At 48.6% G+C, this 17,052-nt stretch overlaps 1 long non-coding RNA gene across 1 annotated transcript; it reads left to right on the top strand.

Annotated features, from left to right (window-relative positions):
• The first annotated feature begins 6,761 nt into the window (after positions 1 to 6,761).
• Positions 6,762 to 7,993, top strand: LOC142803246 (uncharacterized). Its single transcript, XR_012894023.1, has 3 exons — positions 6,762 to 6,801; positions 7,425 to 7,518; positions 7,912 to 7,993. It is a non-coding gene; the product is annotated as an uncharacterized LOC142803246 (long non-coding RNA).
• Positions 7,994 to 17,052: the final 9,059 nt, after the last annotated feature.

Genomic DNA, 17,052 nt, shown 5'->3' with positions numbered 1-17,052 from the left:
TGGCAACCAAAACTACACTCAAAAATATTTTTGTTGCTATACAACTTATTAGAAAGAGCCTTTCATTGCGCCTAATTTTGTATGTGACTGTGTATTTCAAACAAACAATACCTTTTGAAAATTACCATTTTGTCCTGGTAACACAATAGTAGAACAGCATGAGTTATCGGCTGTACTTCAATCATCTCTTAGATATGTATAGCCTGGATTTGTTATTCTCATACCAAGTACGAACAAATATTTTAGGGCGTGATTCTACATTGCTGGGTCGAATGTCGGTTGGAGTAGCTATGCTGCACTCACAAAGCGATCGTATTGAATCAGCTGATTCATTTGCGCGCACACAACTCTTTATTTCCATAGACTATAGGTCACCTGCTGTGCTATTCTTATTTTACAATCCATTAACTACGCTTTCTTGTGTGCCTTGAGCAGACTCGGTGTTGAGCATTTTACGGAAGAAAATACCTTGTGATCATAGCTTCGTATATATTGATACGTGTATGGAACTGTCGCCCCGACACAGCTGAATTGGCACCCAAATGAAGAAGACGACAACGTGGTTGGTGTGGGTTGGACTCGAGCTTCTCCCGTTGGCCTGCTTGACTGTGCGCTCTCTAAGCCGTTAGCAAGACCAGCTCTTGGTGAATAAATCTTCGCCGTAACATCTTTTGGTGGAAGGTGCGGGGTCTTCACACAACCCGGCTCTGGAACTCCGCAGTGGACGCCAGCTTTGTCCAGCCGCGATGCCTGAAACCGGAACTCAGGCCTCGCCATCCGCGCTGGCCCCATCACCTCTGATTTCCTCCCATCTTCTCGACCCTGGCACGTTTTCCGGGACGGACAGCACGGACGTCGAAGAATGGCTCGCATTATTCGAGCGCGTCAGCAAGCACTACAGGTGGGACGAAACGCTGACGCTGGCAAATATTCTATTCTACCTACGGGGTACGGCACGCGCCTGGTATGAGACGCATGAAGAAGAACTAACCAGCTGGGAAACATGCAAGCAAAAGCTTCGCAATTTGTTCGGTCGGTCAGTTGCTCGTCAGATGGCAGCCAGGCAGGAACTCGCGTCACGTGTTCGATCATGGATGGAGTCGTACGTCACGTACATTCAAGATGTACGGGAGCTGTGTCTGAAGACTGAGAAAAACATGTCCGAGGCGGAAAAGATCAGCAACGTGTTGAAAAGCATTGCTGATGATGCTTTCAACATACTAATGTGCAAGAACTGTGCCACTGTCGACTCCCTCATATCTGAATGCCGACGATTTGAACAAGCTAAAAGCAGGCGAATAACCCACCACATCAAGAGACTACCAAACACTGCTGCGACTTCGTCTTGCAAGGATTCTGCAGCGCCCCGTTCACTTGCGCCACCTGCCAATATCGCAAGGATTGTTCGCCAGGAGCTGGAAGCCATAGCACCCGCTTCCTATGAGCCCCCTGCGCAAGACAACTCGGCAACAGTCTCGCTTATTCAAGCCGTCGTACGTCAGGAGTTTGCTAACCTGGGCGTCCAGGTTCCCTAGCCCGCCAGACTTATGCTGCAGCCCATGAGCACTCCCGTCCACAACGCTGACCACCACTCTGCTTCACTTGTCGCTGCGTAAGCTGTGACTCCTCGGTTTCCACCACGCTACCGAAATCCATCTGAGTGCCGGACGCAGGATGATCGACCCATCTGCTTTTCTTGCTCTCGAGTTGGGCACACCTCCCGTCATTGCCGCAACAGGTGGTATTTCCGGCCAAGCTTTCCTAATGTCGACCGCCGTCAGGACCGTGGACACTATTCGCAACCCGGTTTTTCGGATGACCATATTCAGGACCCTTCAGCTTGCCGTTCATCTCCACGCTCCGAACCATCCTACGCTGAAGTCTTCGCCCAAAGAAACTGGTATAGCTGCTCGCCGTCACCTCAGGGTTGGCCGTCACGCTCCGCTCAACGCCACCGCTCTTCGTCACCGGCCTATTCTGGCCATTCCCGGGAAACTGACGAGGGCAGCTCCTAGAGGTGGCGCTGCGTTGAGGACTTGGAATTCATGATTTTCAATGACAACGAAGGTAGTGAGCTTAGGATACAGGAGGTCACGCTAGAGATAACAGATAAATACAAATATCGGGGCATGTGGATAAGCAATGGGACCGAGTACCTGAAGGAACACGAAATATACGTGACGACTAAAGGTAACAAGAATGCAGCAGAGATAAAAAATAGGGCACTGTGGAAAACAATAGGTATGATGTTGTGAGAGGAATATGGAAAGGGGTCATGGTTCCTGGGCTGACGTTCGGCAATGCGGTCTTGTGCATGAGATCAGAAGTTCAAGCAAGATTAGAAATTAGGCAACGTGGAATAGGTAGGCTTGCTTTAGGAGCTCACGGGAATACACCAAATCAGGTAGTACAAGGTGATATGGGATGGACATCATTTGAGGGCAGGGAAGCTAGCAGCAAGCTAAAAATTGAGAAGAAATTGAGAGAAATAAAGGAGGAGCGTCGGGCTAGGAAGGTTTTCAGCTACTTGTACATGAAGAATGTTGATACAAAATGGAGAATACGAACCAGGAAGTTGACTGGTAAATACTTAGAAAACAGCAGGTGGCGAAACCAAAAAGAACTATCGGTTAAGAAAAAAGTGAAGGAAACAGAGACTGACATGTGGAAAATGGGCATTATTAAGAAGTCCGCACTAGAGATCTATCGAACTTTTAAGCAAAACATTGCCAAGGAAAGGATCTATGATAATACTCGGGGTAGTTCTCTACTGTTTGAGGCAAGGACGGGAGTACTGCGAACCAAGACATATCGGGCCAAATACGAATGGGTAGAGACAGTAAGCAGTGCGTGTGGAGAGGAAGAAGAAACTGCCGAACACTTGATAATGTTCTGTAAAGGGCTTCACCCTATAGTTCAGGATGATGGCGCAGAGTTTTTCAAAGCACTGGGGTATAGGGACCAGGAGGGCAAAATAGACTTTAAGCAAGCAGACTTTACTAGAAGGAGGTTATCTGATTGGTGGATAAAGTCAAGGCACGAGTGAAAATTAAACTCTTCACTGCAAAGTACGAATCCTTAAACTCACTTTTAAGGAAAAAAATAAATATAGTTTTGGGTTCATTAAGTATTACGGCTTGGTGGCGCTAGCCACCGCCCGATCTAAAGGGTACAGCCATATCCATCCATCCATCCATCCATCCGGAATGAAAACCCTCAACCGGCAACAAATTGAAGACGCAATTTACTTCGGGTGTTCGTTGATGGCCACGCTATTACTGCTCTAATTGACACTGATGCCCAAGTATCTGTTATGAGTTCTACACTTCGATCTCGCCTGAAAAAGGTTCTCGCACCGGCTATGTTCTCTACTGTTGGAGCTGCCAACGGAAGTCGAACATCGGTGCCTGGTATGTGCACTACCCGCGTTACTATTGCTGGCCGCCACACTTCCGTTCTCTTCGCAGTCCTCGATGCTTGCCCACACGACGTCATCCTTGGAATTGACTTCTTAACTGCCCACTCCGCCCTCATCGATTGTTCTACCGGTATCTTACGGCTCGAATTGCCTTTGTGCACCGATTGCACTCCTCCAAGTCGCACTCGGCTACGATCCGTGGTGTCTCTACGGCTACCACCCCAGACTGCTATGCACATTCCTCTGTCGCCCTTCCCGTCCGTTCCTGATGGAGACTAACTGGTGGCTCCCCTCATTGATTTGACCCCTACGCACCACATCGCACTACCACATACTATAGTGGTTGTTGCTAACAACACGGTGCTACTTTCGTTCTGAACTTGTCTACGTCGACCCAAGTTCTTCCCCAAGGCATCACTTCAGCCGATCTTTCCACCCTTGATGAATGTTCAATTTGTTCTTTTACCCCTGACACTAAGACCATGGCGAAACCTGTCATCACGTCGCAATATAAGACGTTCCTCGACAAAATGTTATCCAGTGACCTCTTACCTTCCCAAGTTACAGCGCTCCGGGCTGTTCTATTTTCTTACCTGGATATCTTTGACATCGACGACCGTCCCCTGGGCCGCACAAGTGCCGTAACCCCCCGCATCGACACCGGTGACGCCAGTCCACTCCACGAACGCCCTAATCGCGTGTCACATACTGAGCGCCAAGTTATACAGACGGAGGTCGCGAAAATGCTGAGTAAAGACGTCATTTAGCCTTCATCGAGACCTTCGGCATCCCCTGTGGTCTTAGTTAAAAAGAAGGACAACACCTGGCGCTTTTGCGTCGACTATCGCCACCTGAATCGGATCACCAAGAAGGACGTTTATCCTTTACCCCGAATCGATGATGCGCTCGACTGCCTCCACGGCGCCAACTATTTCTCGTCTCTCGACCTTCGATGCGGATACTGGCAATCTTCGGTCGACGACCGCGAGAAGACAGCATTCATCACACCCGACGGCCTTTACCAATTCAAGGTCATGCCTTTTGGGTTGTGCAATGCCCCGGCTACTTTTGAACGTATGATGGACTCTCTTCTTCGCGGTTTCAAATGGTCGACCTGCCTTTGCTATCTGGATGATGTAATCATTTTCTCGCCCTCCTTCGAAAGCCACCTGTCACGTCTCTCGGCAATTTTTGACGTTTTTTGTTGCGCTGGTCTTCAACTGAGTTCGTCGAATTGCTCATTTGGACGCCGGCAGATTAAACTACTTGGCCACCTTGTTGACGCTGCTGGTGTTCAACCCGACCCTGACAAAGTTCGTGCAGTCCGAGAATTCCCGGTTCCGCGTCACAGAAGAAGTTCGCAGTTTTATTGGGCTCTGCTCATACTTCCGCCGCTTTGTCTTCAACTTCGCGGATATTGCCAGGCCCCTCACGGATCTCCTTAAAAAGAATGTGGGCTTTTCTTGGGAAAGGACCAAAAACATTCCTTCGCGTCGCTAATTACCGCCTTCACATCACCACCTGTGTTGGCTTATTTTGATACACCGGCTGGAACAGAGCTTCGCACTGGTGCAAGCTGCCATGGCATTGGTGCTGTACTCGCTCAGATACAGAATGGCGCCAATCGTGTGATAGCCTACGCTAGCCGCCTTTTGTCGCAAGCCGAACAAAATTATTCCATCACTGAGCGGGAATTCTTAGCCCTCGTTTGGGCTATTGCGAAATTCCGTCCGTACTTATACGGACGTCCGTTCGCAGTCATCACGGACCATCATGCACTTTGCTGGTTGTCGACGCCTAAGGACCCTACAAGAAGACTCGGCCGATGGGCACTTCGATTACAGGAGTACACGTTCTCGGTTGTTTACAAATCTGGAAAGCTACACAGCGATGCTGACGGCTTATCCCGTCACCCCGTTGATCCACCTAGCTCTACTGATTTGGAATCCGATGCCTGCGTTTTAGTCATCACTGACTTTTTGAACGTGGCCGACGAATAGCGCCGAGATCCATCGCTGCTCACCATCATTCACCGCCTTCAATCGCGTTATGCTGACCCTTCTCTTACAGATACCTACTTCACGACAACGTTTTGTACCGCCGCAACTTACACTCTGACGGCGCGGAACTTTTACTAGTCGTACCGCAACACCTGAGAAAGGATGTTCTGCGGCAATTCCACGACGCTCCAACTTCTGGACATCTAGGATTCTCCAGAACTTTCGACCGCATTCGACGACGAGTATTCTTGAAGGGCCTCTACCGCTCTGTTCGCCGTTACTTCGCATCATGCGACCTCTGCCAGCGCCGAAAGAAGCCTACGACTTCCCGTGCCGGTCTTCTTCAACCTATTGAAGTTCCAGCCGAGCCATATTATCGAGTGAGGTTGGACTTGCTAGGTCCCTTTCCTACTTCTACAACTGGAAATGCAGTGGCCACAGACTATGCCACTCGGTATGCAATCACTCGAGCGCTGCCAACCAGCTGCACAACCAACGCCCGACTTCCTGCTGTACGACATTTTTCTCCAGCATGGCGCTCCGTTTCATCTGCTCACAGACCGTGGTCGCTATTTTCTATCTCGTGAGGTTGATGATCTACTCCGATCTTGTGCTACCCGCCACAACTTCACCACATCTTACCACCCTCAGACTAACGGCCTAACGGAGCGCCTAAACCGCACATTGACAGACATGCTTGCCATGTACGTATCTACCGAGCACACTGATTGGGACATAGCGCTTCCGTTTGTAACCTTCGCCTATAACTCGTCGCGTCATGAAACAGCGGGCTACTCCCCTTTTTATCTACTCTTCGGACGTCATCCCTTACTGCCCTCCGACACACTGCTTTCATTAGACCACCCATCCTTCTCTTCGTACGCTCAGGATGCGATCACCCGGGCCCTGACGGCACGCGCGGTAGCGCGTGCTCGGTTATCATCGTCGCAGACAGCACAGAAGTCCCTTTAGGACCGTCGACATAGAGATGCCGTTTTTTCTGCGGGATCTCTTGTTCTCCTGTGGCTCCCATCTCGACTAGGGTTCCTCGATGCGCGCTCCCCCTCCGCCACCTTGGAGGGTGGAGTCATTCTGTGAGGGGGTGAATGCCGCCTTCCGATCGGCGGCCGCCCTTCGGCTCCCCCCCGCCTCGCTAGAGTGTGCTAGCCCCGTCGCGTCTAGTTTGTGTGAGACAGGTGCGCGGCGTTTTATAGCGTTTTCTCTGGCAAAATGCCCCGGTGTTGCGTGCCACAGTGCACAAACCACTCGCGAAATGGCTATAGGATGTTCAGATTTCCGAAAGATCCGAAAAGGCGACTCCTGTGGCTGGTAAAGATCAAGCACGACAAGTGGCAACCCACGGACCGTTCGTGTTTGTGCAGCGTAAGTTATGCCATTTCAGCATTTTTGATCGTGATCGAGGCTGATGTGATTGACTCCCTTATACGCAAGCTGCAGAAGGACTGTAGTCGATGAGGGTTGCAACGTGGGCTTGTTGGTTACTCATGTGAAAGGCTTTTGGTGCAGAAGGACGCCAATGACTGTTCAGAAATCTGACCCCGATCGGGCTTAATCGCTATCACCAGTGCACCGGGTGCAATACTCGTTCATTTGCATGCTATGTACATGCGTATTGTTCATTTTGGATAGCACAAAATGCGTTGTTCTTGATCGCTTGTTGTACACAAGCTGCAATTGCGCAGAGATGTGCGCCTACGTTGTCGCTTGTTGCTACCGGCGCCTTCAACAATTTGTTTTTGTAACATCACATTGAAAGCACGCATCCCGTCAGTTCATTATCAAAGAATATTTTCTCACTGTCCCTGTTTTTTCAGAAAGAAATTGACAATTTTCCCTTCTTTATTATTAACTCTAACTACAACAGCCCCTAAAATTCCCTTATCACTCTTTACGCATGTCCCTGAAAGTGTTGGCTGTTGTGGTCTGCTTAGAAGGTTTTTGTGAAGATCTTTGAGACCTGATCATCGCGTGTTTCTGCGCTGCAGGGACATTTCGAAGAAACCGCATTTGAGCAGAACCGTGCGGACGGCTGGAAAAAATTGAAGCCGAATGCTCTGCCAACAATCTTTTCGTTCAGAGGTAGGAATCCACTTATTTTCGCGTTAACGGAAGTTTGCGAGTTTGCTTCCTAATTTTGTTCCTTGTTCCAATCTTAGTAAGTTCCACGTTTAGCACTGTTATTGCAGGCCTTCTTAAGAGTCACATGGAGGGTCTAACCAGGTGTTTCTTTAAAAACAGAAAAAAAACGCACATTACAGAAAAACGCTCTTAATACCTTCGGTCAATGAAATCGCTCGTTTCCTCCATTTTTATCGAGAGGTGAATTAACCGCACCTGCCATCCAGAAGCAGGATAATGACAACTTCGCACTTTGTTTATTTTTATTTCTATGCGTAGCGACGCTCAGAGCATGTTCGTTCATAATGATAAAAGAATCTGCCAGCTGATATGCAACATATGTGTGTTTTTTAGCGATGCCTAAGCACAGGAAGCCACCAAAAGAAAGGTTTTTACCACAAGGGACGCCTGCGGCCGCAGAAGAAAGTTGTTCTCTGCCAGTCAACCCCATGCTTCTGATACCTCAGCGACAGAAATTCAAGAACAACATGTCAACGACATAGCTGGTATGCAACAAACAGCAAATGAAGAATTGCAGCCACTACCGAGTGATGGCACGGAGATGTCTCGTGATCAGATGAGCAACTTACCTAGCCCAAGTGCCACGGCAGAAACTGAAGTTTCTACAACAGATGATTCTCAGCTAGTTGCATGCCCACTTTCCGCAACCCATGTTGAATTGTCGGAAGAGAAGTGCAGTAACAGGTCGTGTGCTGAAGTGAATAAACAGCTACAGGACATGAAGGCAAAGTACGCGAAACTCCGTGAAGATCATAGCAAAGCAAGTGCTAAAACTAATTCAATTAAAAAGAAGCTTCAGAAGTTGGAATATGCCAGTGGGATTTTACGAAAAAAACTGAAGTTCCTAAATGAAGACCAAATGCGAGCCTTATCACGAAAGAGCAACCGAGGTACTACCTGGTCATCAAGAACAATTAAACAAGCCCTTCAGATAAAATTCGCAAGTGGAACAACAGGCTATGAAACCCTTAGAAAACTTGGGTATCCACTGCCTTCCAACAGAACTCTTGTCCGTCGTCTTCAAGGGCTCAAGTTCCTGTCTGGGATTTTAACGGAAGTTACTGAGTTGCCCAGAGCAAAAGCAGAGGGCTTGGAAGACGTTGAAAGAGACTGTGTGCTTTATCTCGACGAAATGGAAATTGCCCACGGGTATGAGCTCGACCGTGCTGAAGACGTCGTGTTTGGAGGAAAGACACTCCCAGCGGAACCAGATGAACCCGCCTGTCATTGCTTGGTGTTTATGGTCGGAGGATTGAACTCAAGATGGAAACAGGTCATTGCGTATCATTTCACTAGAAGCTCGGTCGACAGCTGTCTCTTCAAGAATTTTGTGCTGGAAATCGTGCAGCTCTGCGCAGATATTTCCCTGAGAGTGCTTGTGGTGACCTCTGACATGGGAGCCTCCAACAGAGCGATGTGGCGCGAGTTTGGTTTTTCTAGCCATAGGAACTCAAACACGGTGTGCGCAATCCCTCATCCTGTGCTTGAGGGAAAGGAACTCTTCTTCACTGCAGATGCCGCGCACGTGATAAAAAATATTCGAGGCCAGCTTTTGAACTCTGTTGATTTTACACTGAGTGACGCAACTGTCTGTCACCATGGCTTACCCTCAAACAAAGTCAAACTGGAGCATGTGCGTGCTGTCGTAGAGTATGACTCCGATAAAGAGCTGAAAATTGCACCCAAACTTTCAGAAGTACACATCAGCAAAGGCCATTGCACGAAAATGAAAGTCGGCATAGCGGTGCAGTTTTTCAAGGAATCCCCAGCTGCCATTCGTTGCCTAATTAGAGAGAAAGTGCTCGAACCAGATGCTGAAACTACAGCATGGTTCCTGGACCTGATCGCAAAATGGTACAAGCTGATGCCCTCGCGACATCCGTCTGTCGCACTTAGTTGTCGAGACATGGCAAAGTACCACGAGGCCCTGGAAACGTTGCGCTTGACATTGCAGACAATACAAGGCATGCAGATGGGAAGTACATCCCAGTGGAAGCCCTCACAGGCTGGTCTCATGGTTGCAACGACAGTGGTCCTTCGTTTGCAAAATATTTTACTGAAATCAGATGGCTACAAGTTCTTGCTCACTGGGAGACTACTTCAGTGAGTACCTGGTTGACATGATTTCCCAAGGGAAAAGAGAGTGTCGAGGAGATGATGAAGAGGAAATTGATGATGGGGAAATTCTTTTCATTGAAGCGTTGACTTCAATAGAGTGCAGCATTTTACACCATATAGGTGGATTCCTTGTGAAAAGAATATTGAAGGAAACGGACTGCAAGCAGTGCAGGGCTGCAATGCAAGGCTCGGCGAGCCACGAACACGCATATTTAACTGCACTAAAGGAGCATGTTCAGCATGGTGAGAACTTGTGTTATCCGAGCGGTGAGGTTATGAGCTCGCTCATATCTTGTGAAGAACACTTTAAAGGGATCACATCCTGGACAGACAACCTGTTCACCCTGAAGTCCCCTCTCAAAGCTGTAACTGAATATTTAATCAAGAGGACCAAGTGCAGTGTGCAGGCATGCCAGCAACACAAGGGTTCTCTGGAAAAAAATGTTGATATCCAGTTATGCACGAGTAAGGCTTCGCATTCACCTGCGCCAGCTCGAAACAGCGAGAACCAGTGGGAGTGGAAGCAAGACATGCGCTGCGGTTAACATGCAGTGAGTTGTAGCATTTGTTTTTGAAATATATTAAAGTTATCGATGAAATAAACAAGCTATGGCATCAGAAATTGCCGTATATTGAACGCAATTTGCTTTCTTATTGTTGAGAAGCCGTGTGGTCGCTTCATTTTAACGATATCGACGAACGCTTTATTACAGTTACTAATTTATAATATATTCCAGCGGAAAACACGCTAAACCTGGTTTGATAGTCAGTGTCTGCGTGCGAGTCAATATTTAATGCCATAAAAGCCGTATGTAGAGCCCCAAATAGTATATGTATTGAACAATTCTTTTGCCCATCTGCTATTTACAGTAAGGTAAAAAAGATGAAAACAAAATTCAGAATACTGTGCGTTGCAGGGTGCGGTCCGTAAATGGAGTAGCTGATGAATAATTCGAAAACTAGATCTGAAAATATGGTGTGCAATCACAGTTTTTCTCTTTTCTCGTGACAGCACGTTGTTTTTTTTAATTCTTTTTTTTACCGGCAGGCAAACTGTTTTTACACTTTTGTGAAAGGCACAAAACACACAGACACAATGAAAGGTTATGGGACTTGCGTGCGTGTGTTTCGAATCTTTAACCAGTATAAATAGTTACCGACTAGCCCAAGAAGATGCTAACTGAAGATGTTAACGTGGCTGGCGTGGACGGTAGTATTCTGCTGCGAACAACTCCAGCTGCTAATGTCGCTTTAAAAATAAAGATTAGAGAATAGAAATCTGAGACCTTGGCACTCCCGATGCGAAAACTTTGTATTTTTGTCATGTTGTTTGAGTACCACTCGTTTTGACACAACGAACTCTGCATGCAGCCGCGCGACGCCCGTTGGCTGCCTATCGTGGCTATAGGTGGCCTGCGGAGAGGGCATCCTAATGGCGGACGTCGTAGCAGACGACGCTGTTGTCTCCACCCTGCAAGGGGGCGCGCGCATCGAGGAATCCTAATCTCGACGTGTTGGCCTCTGCGAGAAACTACTATCGCGATACGCTGGGCTCTACCGAGTCATTCGTCAGGTCACACCTGTGACCTCCGAGATTGCCGCTACCACAAACTCATCAGATGCTGCATCAGATGGTTGTTGTGGGTTGGACTCTCGAGCTTCTCCCGTTGGCCTGCTTGAGTGTGCGCTCTCTAAGCCGTTAGCAAGACCAGCTCTCGGTGAATAAATCTTTCCCGTAACAATATTGCAACAAAGATGCGCTTGCAACGGGGCGCAGAAGAAGAAGAAGCGCAGTAGAGCGGCGCTTGGACTGTGTGGTAGGGTGAAGCATACTAAGCCTGTCTCAAAAGTACGCTGCTCTTTCACAACGCCATTTCACCTCATCTTTAAATAAACACAGTTACTCGTAACAGTTTGGTGGAGGTACCGGGTACATCGATCTAGACGACCCAGCTCTACCGATTTTGCGACGGAGCAGACGCTTGGCAGGCTTGCCACCGCAGCTACCAGACATGGAGGACGCGGTAGCAGGCCATAACAACCTCGTTGCTGATGAGCAACACGCTCACCCACCAGGAAAAGCTCACTGCGGCATGCCGGAACTTCAGCCGAGGACCTTTACGGGGCAGCCGGATGACAATGTTGATGACTGGCTGAAGCACTAACAAAGAGTGAGTCACAGCAACCGCTGGGGACTGCTAAGCAGCTCCAGAACGTGGTGTTTTTTTTTCTCGTCGGCACCGCGTCTCTTTGGTTCGACAACCATGAGAGTGCATTGACCACATGGGACATTTTCGTGGACGAGCTGAAAAGGTGTTTGGGTGACTCAACAGCTAAGGTCAAGCAGGCGGAGCAAACGCTTTCACGTAGAGCTCAGTTACCTAGCGAAACATGCACCACCTACATCGAGGCCGTCTTGAAGCTTTGTAAAATCGTGAGTGTGACCATGTGTGACGAACATAAGGTAGGTCATCTGCTCAAGGGAATCGCGGAAGACGTGTACAAGTTTCTTATCACTAAGGAAGACTTACACACACCTTCCGACCTAAGGAGACACTGCCGAGCGTTTGAAGCGCTAAAAAGCAGGGGAGTCCTACCGAAATTTGGACGTCTTGACAATGTGCCCACGTTTGCAAGTTTCAGCCTTCCACCGCAGGACGACATCTCTTATAAGACGAGTGGTTAAGGAAGATCTTGCTCAACTGGAAGCTGTGGACACCGCCGGTGTCTGCCATCAGTGTGCATTCGACACACGGCCCCATGAACCACTGGTTCCTCGGATGCGGCAGAGCTACTTCGCCGGGGACGACTAGACGTGACACCCGTACTTACTACAACTGCGGGCTACCTGGACACATCGCTAGGTACTCCTACTGTCGCCTGACCCGCAGGGCGCGGGTTCGAATCCCGGCTGCGGCGGCTGCATTTCCGATGAAGGCGGAAATGTTGTAGGCCCGTGTGCTCAGATTTGGGTGCACGTTAAAGAACCCCAGGTGGTCTTAATTTCCGGAGCCCTCCACTACGGCGTCTCTCATAATCATATAGTGGTCTTGGGACGTTAAACCCCACATATCAATCAATCAATCAATCCTACCATCGCCAGCAGCGAGCTTCATGATTCAACTTGTACACGCCCTATGTACCTGCTGGTGAGTCTCGACCATTTCAGGGCTCTTTCCGACGGCAACACACCGCACGTGCTGACTCGCCTTGCTTCGACCGCACTGTTACCCCACCACCCGCACGCCAACAGGGATCCGCGTCTCCGCGTCACCGCTCGGGGACGCCACCACCACTGGGAAACTAACTAGTGCGACCAATGGGGGCGAGGCCGCAAAATCATCTTCCGCAAGACCCCCTTGTGTTGTAATGGTTGAGAACAAAGTAAGTGTCTTTGTAGACAATGTGAGTACTGTTGCACTAGTTGATAGCGGTGCTGTCGTTTCCACAATGAGCATGTCTTTTAAAAATCGCCTTGGGACGAAAGTAATGTTTGCTTGAAATCGGAGTGCTACGTTCCACGGCGTAGCGGGAGAGACGTTGAGCCCGGTTGGTGTTGTTCTGTTTTACTTTCTGTTGGAAATCAAACGTTTCGAGCTGAACTAACGGTGCTTGCACTACCGACCCACGACGTCAATTTAGGTATAGATTTTTTTGCGGGAATGTGGTGCAACTCTAGATTGTGGTAGTGGTGAGATTATTTTTCGCCCCGTGTTGCTGTCTCCATTGACGAAAGATACCGTTGATGACTGCTTGGAAGTGTTTTCCGTGTTTGAAGACGTCTGCTTGGCTTCGCATACCGCAATGTTTGTGCGTGTAAACTCTTCGAGTTCTTGTGCAGGTTCTTACAACGGTTTAGCCGAGCCGAACTTCAGTAACGCACTTAAAAAAAACGTTATTGTGCCTCGTTGCCTCGTGCTCACCGTCGATGGTTGTGCCGATTTGTGGACTGTGAATGTTTCGCGCAGCCCATATATCTGCCTGCAGAACTTAAGTTGGCAAGCTTTCAAGAGCAAAGTACTCTTACCATACGGTCACTCCAACTGTCGGTGGATGTAAAGAAACCCCACGCCAACTCGTACCCCAACTATTCTGCCAGCATTTACCGTATGATCAACAAGTCACTTCCCTCAACTGAACGGTCGCTGCTGCAGGAGGTGATCGCACGCTACGCCTCAGTCTTTGACTTTGCCCAAGACGAAACGTCTACCGTTTCGCCCCCGTCTTCACGTACGCAACACCGCATCTATACAGGTCAAGCACCACCAATACGCCAGAAGCCCTATCGTGTATCGCCTTCCAAAAGGAAAGTCATCGCTGAGCAAGTTGAAGACATGCTAAAGAAGGGCGTCATATAAGAATCGTGTAGTGCATGGGCAGCTCGTGTCATTCTAGTCAAGAAAAAGGATAATTCATGGAGATTCTGCGTATACTATCGTCGCCTGAATGCCATCACAAAAAAGATGTCTGCCCTTTGCCACGTATACATGACGCCTCGGACTGCCTGCATTCTGCCTCCAATTTTTTTTCTGTTGACTTGCGTTCTGGGTATTGGCAAATTCCTATGCGTCCCTCAGATAAAGAGAAGACGGCCTTCGTAACACCAGACGGTCTCTTTGAGTTTAACGTTATGCCCATTGGTTTGTGCAATGCTCCAGTGACATTCGAGAGATTTATGAATACAGCACTCCGTGAAATAAAATGGGAAATTTGCATGTGCTATTTAGATGACGTGATTATCTACGGCAAGACTATTCAAGGGCATAACCACCGCTTGTCGCTTGTGTATGAATGCTTACGCGAAGCTGGCCTTGTTTAAAACTCAAATAAGTGTAATTTTGGAGAACGTCAAGTTTTTGTATTAGGCTTTCTCGTGGACAAAAAAGGCGTGCAACCGGACCCACAGAAGACCACAGTGGTTCGCAACTTTGAACCACTACGAACAGTGAAGGACCTGCGAAGTTTTCTGGGTTTGTGCTCATATTTCCGCCGATGTATTAAGGACTTCGCACAACTTGCCTCCCCACTGACGCCTCTTCTTCATAAAGACACACCGTACTTGTGGGATGATAAATGTGAGGCTGCATTTCAACAGTTGAAGTTTTTATTGACTTCAGGACCCATCCTAAAGCATTTTGATCTTGATGCTTTGACTGAACTTCATACTGATGCTAGTGGGCTAGGTGTTGGTGCGGTGCTTGTCCAACTTCAACAGCTGTCAGCATGTCGTAGCATATGCCAGTGGGACACTGACCCGAGCAGAGAAGAACTACACCGTCACCGAGCTCGAGTGCTTAGCAGTCGTCTTCGCCATTCAAAAGTTCCGACCATATCTACATGGCCGCGAGTTCACAATAGTGACCGATCACCACTCAATATGCTGGCTTGTGGGACTTCGTGGCCCGTCTGGCTGGCTGGCTCTTTGGGCGTTGCGTCTCCGAGAGTACAGCTTTTCTGTTACCTATAAGAGCGGACGATGTCACACAGATGCCGACTGCTTATCCCGCCTTCCTTCAGTACACACCAACGCTGACGACAATGACAGTGATGACTATTTAGTTTCTGTCTCGTCCGATTTCCCAGATACCAGCTGCTTCAAACGTGAGCAGCAGCGCGACCCTACTCTGAAGCCCTTGCTCGAAGCTGCACATAACTCCGTCGACAAGCACTTTAAAATTTCAAATGGCTTGCTGTATTAAAGAAACTATTCAGCCGACGGCCTCCCGTGGCTTCTAGTGGTGCCGGAAAGCCTGCGCCAGGTCGTCCTTCGTTCTATGCGCGATTACATAACATCTGGTCATCTCGGTTTCACACGTACGCTACATAGACTACGTGAGAGGTTCTACTGGCCGAAAATGTGGAAGGCCACAAAACAGTACGTTGCCAGCTGCGCTATATGTCAGCGCCACGAGCGATCCACCACGGCCCCTGCAGGTTATTGGCAGCCCAATCCTCCACCGACATCCCCTTTTGAAAAATTCCGCATCCACTTGCTCGGACCCCTTCCTAAGACCCCATCGGGCCACCGATATGTTATAGTGTGCGTGGATTATTTAAAGCGTTATACGGACACGGACGCACTGACATCGGCCACAGCAGCCGCTGTTACTTCTTTTCTCTTAGAATGGGTCACACTGCGTCACGGTGCTCCACGGGTTGTCATCAGTGACGGTGGACAATTTATCGATGTGATTGAAGAAATTTTGCGCCTCTGTGGCTTCTCTTATCGCCACTCCACCCCTTAGCATCCGCAAACTAACGGTCTCACTGAGAGAACAAATCAAACTCTCTCGAATATGCTATCGATGTACGTTGATGCTGAACAAAGAAACTGGGACGCCGTCTTACCGTTTCTTACTTACGCGTACAACACCGCCAAGTATGAAGTTACAGGACATTCGCCCTTCTTTCTGCTTTACTCACGAAATTTACGGAGTTTTCTGAACACTCTATTACCTTTCTCGCATCAGGAAGATCTGTCCATCGCTCGGACGTTGTGTCGCGCTGAAGAAGCACGTCACCTAGCACGCCTTCGAACATTGTCTTCTCGAGAACACAGCAAGAGTCGGTACGATGCCAAGCATATTCCCGTAGAGTTTTCTCCTGGTGACTATGTGTGGCTGTGGACTCCTGTTCGTAGAAAAGGATTGTACTGGAAGTTTCTAGCAAACAATTCCGGCCCATTCGTGATAGTCACTCGTCTCTGTTACGTGAATTACGTTGTTGCCCGAGTCACAGCCAATAACCGGCGTTCGCACACTACACAAACTGTTCACGTAGCCCGCCTCAAACAGTACCATCAAAGGCTTATTCAACTCGCTCGGCGAGCTTCGTCTGCCGCCGGGGGAAATGAAACGAAAATGCGCGAGCCTACGGGGTGCGGAAGAAGAAGAAGAGTAGTGGAGCGGCACTTGAACTGTGTGGTTGGATGAAGCGTTCGAAGCCTGTCTCAGAAGTACGCTGCTCTTTCACAACGCCAATTCACCTCATCTTTAAATAAACACAGTCGCTCGTAACAATATGATCAATTCAGAAACCCATAGAAACCTTTTTGCAATATGTGAAGGTAAATGGCTTCCTGACGGTCGATTTCATCTACTCTTCACCATGATTTTGATCTGTGATCCGAGTAGTTTCATGATCCCCTCCTTAATTTCCTCTGCCCTGCTCTTTTTTCTATTTGCGACAAGGCAAACATATTTCGGAGTTTCCCTTGTTTATAATGGCTTCTCTCTTCCTCTTTAAGTGCTCAAGCTATATTCATGGTTTGGCACTGCCCTCAGGTGTTGAAGGCTTAATGCGTGCAAGTGTTTTTCCGTGGTGCATGCTAAGATTTATTCTGTCGCGCGAAACTTT

The sequence above is a fragment of the Rhipicephalus microplus genome, chromosome 3 (genome assembly GCF_043290135.1).
Source record: "Rhipicephalus microplus isolate Deutch F79 chromosome 3, USDA_Rmic, whole genome shotgun sequence".
Classification (NCBI taxonomy): Eukaryota; Metazoa; Arthropoda; class Arachnida; order Ixodida; family Ixodidae; genus Rhipicephalus; species Rhipicephalus microplus.
Note: the sequence above shows the minus strand (reverse complement) of the source record. Positions and strands in the feature narration are given on the sequence as shown.